At 46.7% G+C, this 9,382-nt stretch overlaps 1 long non-coding RNA gene across 1 annotated transcript; it reads right to left on the reverse strand.

Moving 5' to 3' along the window:
- Positions 1–8,936: 8,936 nt before the first annotated feature.
- LOC125555871 lies at positions 8,937–9,381 on the reverse strand. Its single transcript, XR_007304927.1, has 2 exons — positions 9,251–9,381; positions 8,937–9,165 (listed from the first exon to the last, which is right to left on the reverse strand). It is a non-coding gene; the product is annotated as an uncharacterized LOC125555871 (long non-coding RNA).
- Between the last annotated feature and the right edge of the window lies 1 nt (position 9,382).

Genomic DNA, 9,382 nt, shown 5'->3' on the forward strand with positions numbered 1-9,382 from the left:
CAAATTACATATAGCAGCGCCGGACTTGTCTAACCGCGTCCGTGGTCTTGACAACCTATCAAATGCTTTAGTTGGTGAGGCCGTTTTTAGTGTGCGGCTGCCAAGGCAGTCGCATTCTCTTCGGCGTGCAAAGATCGCTTAATACTTCCGTTCACTGTAATGATGTCGCGTGGTCCGGGAATCTTGAGCGTCAGGGAAGCGTAATGTGGTATTGCATTAAAGTGAGCAAAAGCTTCGCGTCCAAGTAGTGCTTGATAGCCACTTTGGAACGGAGCGATGTGGAAGGTTAAATGTTCGCTACAGAAGTTATCAGGGAAGACGAATATAACCTTTAGTAGCAGGGAGCCCGTGCAATGAGCCCATGGGCCTGGCGTTACTCCTTTAAAGGTGGTATTGCTATGGCAAATTTTCGTTGGGTCTATCCCCATTTCGCGGATTGTATCCTGGTATATCAGGTTGAGACTGTTGCCATCGTCCATCAGGACTCATGTGAAGTGGTATCCGTCAATTATTGGGTCTAATACCAGGGCACCCATCCTGCACGTCGGATACTTGCTGAGTAATGACGATGGTCGAAAGTGATCGGTTGAGACGACTAGTGGCAGGACTCCGCGGTGGTATGCCTTTGGGCATATTTTTTTGGGAGTGCTGTTTTGTTTCTCCCCTTGATCACGTGTAACACGTTTACCGTTTTGACTTCTGGTGGAAATTTCTTTTGTTCCCCAGTGTCTTGCTTGAGAGGCTCATCCTCGTCTTCGCTTGGTGTATCCTCCCCCTTGTGTACGGCGTTGAGCTTGCCGGGCCGCTTGAAGACCCAACATTCTCTGTGGGTATGATTAGCTGGTTTACCAGGGGTGCTATGGATCTGACATATTTGGTCCAGAATTTTGTTTAGGATGGACAGTTCGTTTCTGGCGCCTTTAGAGGGCGGCTTTTGCTGACCTGGCCGAGAGCTTTTGAATCCGGCGTTTACTGCTGTGCTCTTCGTGCTACCTTCTTTATTCCGGCATTTGTTATTGCTGTTGCACCGTGATTTCCCGTTTCCATCTCTAACTTCAGATGTACTAGGGTCGATGGTGCTGCATCTGGCTAGCCAGCTGTCCTCACCCGCGCAAAAGCGGGTCATGAGGCTTGTTAATGTTGCCATTGTTCTCGGCTTTTCTTGGCCGAGATGTCTGGCAAGCCATTCGTCACGGACGCTATGCTTAAAAGCTGCCAAGGCTTCGGCATCCGGACAGTCGACAATTTGGTTCCTTTTAGTAAGTAACCTGTTCCAAAGCTTTTGGGCTGACTCTCCGGGCTGTTGAGTTATATGACTCAAATCATCCGCGTCCGGAGGTCGGACATAAGTCCCTTGGAAATTTGCCCGAAAAGCGTCTTCGAGCTTTTCCCAGCTTCCAATGGAGTTTTCGGGGAGGCTTTTAAGCCAGTGACGAGCTGGCCCTTTGATCTTGATGGGCAAGTACTTGATGGCGTGGAGATCATCTCCTCAAGCCATATGGATATGGAGGATATAGTCCTCAATCCAGACCCCAGGGTCTGTTGTTCCGTCGTATGCCTCTATGTTTACGGGTTTGAATCCCTCTGGAAATTCATGGTCCAGCACCTCATCGGTGAAACATAGGGGGTGTGCGGGACCCCTGTATCTGGGTGTACCGCGTTGTTCAAATGTTTGTTGTGTTACATCATATGCTGGGGCGCGCTTGTGTGGTCCATTGATGGATCTGGTTGCGCCGTCCTTTTGGTGCGAGCCCTCGCGTGGATCGCGTATTGGCTTGTGAGTGGCGTTGTTTGCCGCTCTATGTTGGCCGTGAGGTCGTCTATCTGGCCAGGTGGCTGTTTTGATTTTTGGTTGTGGGGGGTCTGAGGCCTCCTCATCGAATTCAGGTAGCAACTTCCGCTTTGGGTAGCTCTTGGTGTGGCGATTGTCGCCGTACTTCGTTGCTGTGTTGAGTACTTTACTCCATCTGATTTGGAGTGTGTCCTGCGCAGCCTTGAGCCTTTGCTTCTGCTTTTTCAGACTCCTCGCGGTGGCAACAAGCCTTTGACGGGCATTCTGCTGCTCCGGGTGCCTGTCCGACGTTATGTCGTCCGGACTGTTATCTTTGACAGAATTGGTTTGTTTGGTTTGATTCTCCGTATTGCCGTGGTCCGGCAGTGCTTCGCCCTGCTCCAATGCTGGGTTTGTATGATCGTTATTTCTGCTGAGGCGGGATTTGGGGCGGCGCTTGCGCCGCCGCTTTGACTTCTTCTCGAGGGAACAAGCCTTTGGTGCGTCCTTCCGTTCCTCGTCATCGTCTTCTTTTGGTGTGTCCACCATGTATACGTCATATGATGAGGTGGACGTCCAGCGCCCTGTGGGCGGTGGTTCCTCTTCGCCTCACGCATCATCATCCATACTGTCGATGTCTTTGGAGTCGAAGTCGAGCATGTCGGTTGAGTCATCGACAGTTGCTATTAAGTGGGTGGTGGGTGGGCGTCGAATTTCTTCGTCGTCCACGTCCCAATCCTGTTGGACATAATCCGGCCAGGGCTCTCCTAACAAAGAGAGAGACCTTAGTGAATTCAGAATGTCACCGAAGGGCGAGTGCTGAAAGATATCCGCGGTGGTGAATTCCATGATCGGCACCCAATCGGATTCGATTGGCAGGGGCGCGGGCGGTTCGGAGTCAGAAAAAGAGTCCGGCACATTGGAGTCACGGGCTGCGCAGAGGATTATGCTGGTATTTGGCTCGATCGCCGTTGAGACTGCAGCCCCTGAGGTGGTGTCTAACCACCCGTCCTTGATTGGCGCAGTTGGCTCCGAGCTAAGGGTCGGAGCTGATGCGGGCGCGGCCTCTGGGCTACTGTTCGGCGGCAGAGCTAGGTCATACCCATCGCGACAGTGCGGCGCGCCCGGCTGTGGCTCGAATCCGTTGAAGATCAAGTCTCCGCGGATGTCGGCCGTGTAGTTCAAACTTCCAAATCTGACCTGACGGCCAGGGGCGTAGCTTTCAATCTGCTCCAGATGGCCAAGCGAATTAGCCCGCGGTGCAAAGCCGCCGAATACGAAGATCTGTCCGGGGAGAAAAGTCTCACCCTGGACTGCATCGCTATCGATGATAGTAGGAGCCATCAAGCCTAACAGTGACGACACAGAGGAACTCTCAATGGAAGCACCAATGTCGGTGTCAAAACTGGCGGATCTCGGGTAGGGGGTCCCGAACTGTGCGTCTAGGCCGGATGGTAACAGGAGGCAGGGGACACAATGTTTTACCCAGGTTCGAGCCCTCTTGATGGAGGTAAAACCCTACGTCCTGCTTGATTAATATTAATGATATGGGTAGTACAAGAGTAGATCTACCACGAGATCAGAGAGGCTAAACCCTAGAAGCTAGCCTATGGTATGATTGTATGTTGTGATTGTCGTCCTACGGACTAAAACCCTTCGGTTTATATAGACACCGGAGAGGGTTAGCGTTACACAAGGTCGGTTACAAAGGAGGAGATATCCATATTCGTATTGCCTAGCTTGCCTTCCACGCCAAGTAGAGTCCCATCCGGACACGAGACGAAGTCTTCAATCTTGTATCTTCATAGTCCAACAGTACGGCCAAAGGATATAGTCCGGCTGTCCGGAGACCCCCTAATCCAGGACTCCCTCGACATCTTTTATGGATTATTTTGACAATAAGCTCTGAAAAGGCGGAATAAAACTGGCCCTTAACCTACAATTCAATTGTGCGTGCAATGATGAATCACTCCTGCCTCCTATAGTGTACATTTAGGCATCATCATACATGGCATAACCTAATACATGTGCATTCCATTGTAGTATCTGGAATATGCAATGTTTATGTTAGTTCATACGTTGAACATGATGTTTAAATGCCCCTTAAATCTGGTCAGTCAAGTGATGGTCTTTGAGCCTCCTTCTTTGCTTCTTTTCTTGATACATCTGTTCAATTGCTTGTTTGCATCAGCCAACCATACCAGAACTGTTTGCTTTGATTACTTGTTGTTCTTGACCTAACACTCTAACAGAGCTTGTCAACGATTTAAACACTAAGGGCTGATGTAGTGGGGGCTTTTCTAACTCATAGGTGACATAAAGGTTTGGCTTTACACTAAAGTAGGCTCTCTAAGAGTACCTGGAGATCCAGTTCGAAGGTATGCCTAGTTTTTACATAGTGCACACATAGTAAATGCTCATTTGATTATGTGAAAGTGCAACAGATGTAGAATGTTTCATTATGTGGTGTTGTTTTGTTATAATCTCATCCTTTTGTGTTGTTCACATACTGGAAAGTATGCATATTTATCTTCCAAGGGGACGAGTAACTAGTTTGTGTCACCTTGCAGAGGGGGTGCAATGAAGATAAGATTGAGGATTTCCAAGTACAAGATGTTAGGAAGGAGCCTTGCAAGAGAAGTAGGAGCAGCACTGAGCCTGTTCAGCTAGTTAAGGTAAGTCATTGTATCCAACTCAACAGTTCAATTCCTTGTTTGTTTCAGGCATAGTTAATTTGCTCTTTTCAATTGCTTTATTTGTCCTCAGTTAATGAGATGCCCAAACAATGATGCCTGATGTTTGGTACTTGTATAACTATTAGTTGACATAATTAAAGGCCTACCATTTAATTATTCTAGTGAAGTGTGCCTGAAGCTTTGAAGTCTATTAACCAACTATTACTACATGAGGCTCACAATCTAGTTTATACTAGGCTAATGATTGCATAGCTTTGCTTGCTGTTGTAGGCTTGTATGAATCCCTCTGTTGTTCATTATGCTCCCTGAGACTTTAATTGAGCTACAGAATGGCCAACCACTTGCTTACTTATACGCAATGTGTTGTCTAAATTTGTAACTTGTCTGTGTTTTGGATTTGTCCCCAACATCATGCTCCTCTGGTGAGCTAAGAGAGATTTCTGTATGCAGGCTGCACAGACTACCATTTTTATAATTTTTAAAATATCACCTACTTATGCTTCATGACGTGTAACATTATTGTTAGTCCTGTTTTGCCATGTATAAAATAGTCTGTCTTGCTCGCTTCACTGTTGTAACTATATTTTTTCCCTAGTCATGTGTACTTACACAAACATTTCAGGATGAAGTGACATCAACACAAAGATCTGTGAGCAGTGCGGCATGGACGTTACCGAATGATTATGGATTGGAATTGGAATGTGCTGATGTTCTCAAGCATCAACTCGAGGTGGCAAGACAACGTGTACATGATTCTCAACGTACAATCAACAAGTTGAGACTGGACATGCACGGTATTAGATGCAGGAGTCAAAAAAATGAAACAAGACACAGAGGTAACCACGAAGGAATTGGAGATTTTGCAGACTAAAATTTGTGCTATCTGAATCCGGCCAATCCTATTTTCTAAAGAGATTATAGTTCAAATGGTAAGTTCTGTTGATGCGTGCCCATGATGTATGAGCTTTATTTGTCCAGTGTATGTAATTTGTTGTTTGTGTACGCTTTATTATCACTGGTGCCGAACTATAATGCCCAGTAGGTATATTCGGCTGTAATTTCTTTATTGTATAGTGTAGGATTGTTCTACGTTTCTATGCCTTAGTCTTTTTATTGTATAGTGTATGTTTTCTAGAGGCGATAGTATAGAGTAGGATAATTCTTGAATATGCTATATCGTTGAAACGGGGGCCAACACGCCCAAACATTTCCTGGACGCCATACAAACGAACAAACATGTGTAGTCAAAGCGGGCCTTAATTGGGCTGGTCAAAATAATATTAAGTGGATCCCAAATGATGTGGCCCACCGTAACAACGGCTCTTCGCAGGCCGTTAACAGGCCAAAAGCTCGATAGGGCCGTATAAATGAAAATGGCCCTCAGGCCTCTAGAAGGCTGAAATAGATGTCAATTTTGTCTCGGCCCTCTTACTTTACGGGCCAATAAGAGGCCGAAAGTGTTATGGGGCAGAGGAGGCCCAATTTGCAAACTAGGCTTTTAACAGACCGAAAGTCGCGCTGGGCTGAAATGATACCCTGCGGAACGTGGGCCCCTAATGGACCTAAAGTCAAAGGCCCAACTATTGTGTGGGCCATTAACAGGCCGAGAGACAAAATGGGCTAGGAGTTGGCCCATTTACCGAATGACCCGAGTACAGGCCTAAAGTCACAGCGGGCTAGAATTGACCCAACTGCAGAATGGGCCGAGAACAGGCCGAAAGATGTTTCGGGCTGTTAACGTGCTGGAACTGACGATGGGCTGCTAACAGGCCGAAAGAAGCTCGGGCCGCAATTGGGCCCAAAGACGTAGCGGGCCATTAACGGGCTAAAACTGACGATGGGCTGGAAATTGTCAAATGTAGAATGGGCCTTTGATGGGCCGATTCTGTGTAACTTGTATGGGTCGTGCTTGTAAATGGGCCTGACTCAAGTAGGTCGCTAATGGGCCGGCCTGCTTATTTTGACAGGCCTGGCCTTTTAACCTGAATGGGCCACTGTTGGGCCGGTCCACGTGTTGACATATCATAGGCGCATCTCGCCCATTGGATGAGTGACACCTGTGCCAACGTGGAGCTGACACGTGGTTCCGTCGGCCAATGAGAATTTTACACGTCGAAAATCGTCATTGGTCGTGGCTGTTGGCGGGTTATCAGATCCAAAACCGGACCCGGTAGCTTAACGGCGACCCGTTACGGTGGATGCCACGTGTCGGTCACCCTTGACGAAAGCACTTCCATGACGCGGCATTTATCGTCATGGAAGTGAACACTTCTGTGATGATAATTTTGGTAATGTCATGGAACACTTCTACGACAGCACAGGTATGACTATCTTGATTCTATCATAAAATCGTCATGGATGTACATGCATGACAGAAAACATGACCTACTGTGACAAACAAGTATCATCACGGAAGTGTAGTTTTTTTGTAGTGTATGCAAACCCTAGAAAGGAGAAGGGGAAGGTCTATTTATAGTCTAAGCCACAAAGGGATAAGTGAAGAGGGGATACATGGGCATCTGGCCCGGCTGCGCTTGCGTAGGTGCCGGACGTCCGAGGGATGTCGGTCGTCCGGTGGCTCTCGGGGGTCCGGACGTCCGGAGGGCGTCGGACTTCCGACGTTTTGGCTCTGGACATGTGGCACCGGATTTCCGGTAGGCGTCGGACGTCCAATGGCTGGAGGTTGTCAGACGTCTGGTGTTCGACGGTTGTCCGGGCACTGTAGACTTGGTCTGCTGCTGGTCGAGGGTGCGTCGGACGTCCGGTGGACGTCGGCCATCTGGGCACTGTAGAGTGTCGGGCGTTCGGTGGCTTCCAGTCGTCCGGACGCTGTAGACTCTGCAGCTCCATCTTCTTCCGTCTTCGCTTCCACGCTTCCCTCGCGGATGGTGTAGTTGTACAATTGCGCTCGCACTCCTCCTCGTCGTCCGTGGCGTTCCGACAATACCTATGTATGCACACGAGTGGAGTGTCAAGTAGTATACCATCCTTGAAGGGAAAATTTTGTTTTTGCCACTCTAGATTTTACCAATTTTCCTTATGCCACTCTAGATTTTGACATTTCACTTTTGCCACTCCTAGTTTTTGATAATTATCACAATTGCCATTCCGATGGCAAAAGCAAAATTTTCAGAGTGGCAATTGTGATACATTTCAAAAGCTAAGAGTGGAAAAAATGAAATAAAATTATTTAGCTTTTGCCACAGAATGGCAATTGTGATAATTGTCAAAAGCTAAGCGTGGCAAAAGTGAAATGTCAAAATCTACAATGGCATAAGGAAAATTGGCAAAATCTAGAGTGGCAAAAACAAAATTTTCCCATCCTTGAAGGGGTCAAGTGAACACGTGTAAAGGAGATGATTCACCTTTATGTATGTAAATTAGATGTTGCACGTGTCACTTGCCAAACGGGCCCTTGACATGATGATGTTCATAGGATGCCCCGCATCAAATCGCCGGCACTCCCTTGTCCCCCGCCAGTGAGCCTTGTCGTGGCCCTCACGAGAGAGAGAGAGAGAGAGAGAGAGAGAGAGAGAGAGAGAGAGAGAGAGAGAGAGAGAGAGGGGGGGGGGAGAGAATTGGTGGTGGGGAAAGTGTGGTTAGCAGTTGGGAGGATAAGGCGGAGAGGCGAAGTGGGTCATGCAAAAAGAACGTGGTGTAGAAACAACGTCCGGGTTGAATGTCCAAAAACCTGACTGTCAGATACTTATCATTTGTGTTGTTTTTTTTACCCAAAGCATCACGAAATTTTATATGTAGAGAAAAACACTCAAGAATGTTTGTCTACAAAAAATATCATTATGCGTCTACTCTCGCCTCTCAGTTCGCAGAAATTCAAGTGAACTGCTTCCGTTGTGTGGTCTGTTAGTGGGTGGTTAGTATCCTAATTCTTTTGTTACAGGAAGGCTTGGACTAGAACTTTTTACACCCAGTTTGTTGCTAAATTCAAGTTGTCAAGGTTGTGAACGGCTTGAGGGTGATGACGGATCAGACATGTGAGCTAGCAGAAATGGGCTGGAATTGCAATGAAAATCCTTGCTTTATTTTAGAAAAGTTTTCGACATCGCTCCATTATTAACTAAATACTCGATACTTATGTACCAACATTACTTGTTTTTTAAATAGCTGAGCACAGTTTGCAATGTTTGCTTAAGGTGCATGAATGAATGAACATAGTAGTAGAAAGTTGCACAACATCGGATCGACTCAGTTTGTTACGCTACGTTTTTTCAAGAATAACAAGTGGCATGACCACAGAAACTTACCCTCTCCCTAAGATTTGTCTGTCACATCCTGTCAAAGTAGCACTATGTGTGTCTTGTCTTTGTTGGTTGGCAAAAATGAGAAAGAAACTATTTATCAAATGACATTTTCATAAACAGGATTCCCTGGGTGATATGGTGTTTTCACTCTGTTTGTTAATGTGTTAAACCAAAGACAGCAAGCACCTCCCTACAAACAAGACGAGGGGAAGGGAAACTGATTTCAGGTCAAAACCTTCATGTGCATGGAGGCGCCCAAAACAAGACATGTTACAAGAATGGCAGAGCACTGATATCGACATGCTACCACCAACTAGAACTGGGAGAGAGAATGCTCAAACAAAAAATATCTAATTATTCCTCGCCTTAATGCTTTTTCTGTCGTGCCTTGATCACAGCATGACCTGTTTCTTCCAAATGAGAAAACAACTTGCTCCTGAATGAAACATAAAGGTTATTTCAGGTTAACAAAATGTAATGGGCATGTGGCAGCAAAATAAATGAGAGGGCAGGGAGGGTACCTTGACTCGAAAGTATCTCCACATGTTTCACAATCATTGCGTGCCTTCGAAACCTCCTGGTACGATGAAGCAGTGTTACTTATTGTTGAAAATGGCATGTCACGTAAAGATTAATAATTCATACTTGATGCA

Source organism: Triticum urartu, chromosome 5, assembly GCF_003073215.2.
Source record: "Triticum urartu cultivar G1812 chromosome 5, Tu2.1, whole genome shotgun sequence".
NCBI lineage: Eukaryota > Viridiplantae > Streptophyta > Magnoliopsida > Poales > Poaceae > Triticum > Triticum urartu.